We start from the raw sequence: 1,643 nt of genomic DNA on the forward strand, positions 1-1,643 counted from the left end.
CCCGCGGCCACGCAGCAGTGGTCGTCGGAACCAGCCCCCGCACGGGATCCCTCCGTCTCCCGCGCCCGTCCGCCATCGCCCGGCTCCGGCGAGCTCCGGCCTTCCCTCCGTCTCCCGCGCCCGTCCGCCATCGCCCGGCTCCGGCGAGCTCCGGCCTTCTTCTCTCCGCACCGCTTTTCCTTTGTCCCTTCCTCTCTCCCTCGCCTCCTTGTCTCCCCTCTGCCCAATAGTCGTGGATGCCATGAACCCGCCCGGGAAGCCGCGCTCCGGCCTTCCTCGTCGTCACCGGCGATCCTCGCCACGCCGCCCGCCTCCGGATCCGCCTCCCCAGCCCCTACCGCGCACGGATCCGGCCCCTGCAAGCTCCAGCCGCTGCCGCCGTTCTGCATCGCGCTGCCGTGCCACCGCGTTGACCCGACCCTAATTAATAACGAATCGTTTTTCACTTATCCATGCACTGCGGGTCAAATACTAAAAAGCACACGGACCTTTATGCAAAAAAGCCACGACGGTGAACCCAACAGATTCGATCCGTGCTTTATTATTACTAGCAAACGTTCCCGTGCGTTGCAACGGGGGAAAATAAGTTGACATGCTTCGCTGTGAAGCAAATGGCAATTGTCCCAATTAGTTGGCATGGTAGAAATAAGTTTGACGATAACAAAAATGATGGATCAATTAACGGTAGGACTCTTTGGGGCGCTAGTCCAGAATATGGGACATGAATGCTAGTCAACTAATCGGGTGAACAACTCCATATTTTAGATTAGAGTACTGAGAATAAAAATATCGCACACATAGTGCTTATTTTTATTTACTGACATCAGACAATTAAAATGTGGTATACATTGTCCAACTCCAAAGCAGGTATGCTTCTATCGTGTGCTAACCGTGAAATCTTTGTCGTATAGATGTTTTATATGTTCCTATTATGTTGCGATATATGTAGGATTAAATCTTTGCTTAGTCTATTGATCCTCAATTCACGATTAGATGTAATTTGATCTATTTTATCTTTCTTTTGTTCTGACTGCATATTTGCTTTTTTCATGCACATTCTTTTGCCCTTGTGAGATTTTTCAAGAATGTGTTGATTAAAAATAAATTGATTAGATTCTGCATCATAATTAGAGCATAGGTAACTACTCATAAATTAATTTAATTACATTGCACATAAGCATTAGAATATATGTGTTGTTTAAATAGTAAAGTTTTACTTCTTCCATGTACCCCTTTTTAAAAGTGTGGATCATTTTGGCTTGAAGTTCATGTTTTTTTATAAACGGCTTGAAGTTCAAGTTGATATTTGCTGTTAGAGAATAGTTTAGACAAACATAACGAAATTCAACCTGACAAAAAAATTAGCATCAAATCGGGCAACGTGCATGTACGGAGAACAAATACATGCGTGCACACGTGATGGACCTGGAGATATTTATCCGTCTGCAAAGGATCCAAACCCAATCAACAGTAATTAAAAACAGGAAAACATTTACCAGTCGACATGCGTGCACAAGTTATCACCCAAAGTATCTCGTTAGCTACCCTCCAAAAAAAAGTATCGCGTTGGCTGATTGCTAGAAGAACCCGCAAAAAGAATTGCTGGTGCTCCACGTGTCATACACGTCAATCTCCCCCCCCCC

The sequence above is a fragment of the Triticum dicoccoides genome, chromosome 3B (genome assembly GCF_002162155.2).
Source record: "Triticum dicoccoides isolate Atlit2015 ecotype Zavitan chromosome 3B, WEW_v2.0, whole genome shotgun sequence".
Taxonomy (NCBI): domain Eukaryota; kingdom Viridiplantae; phylum Streptophyta; class Magnoliopsida; order Poales; family Poaceae; genus Triticum; species Triticum dicoccoides.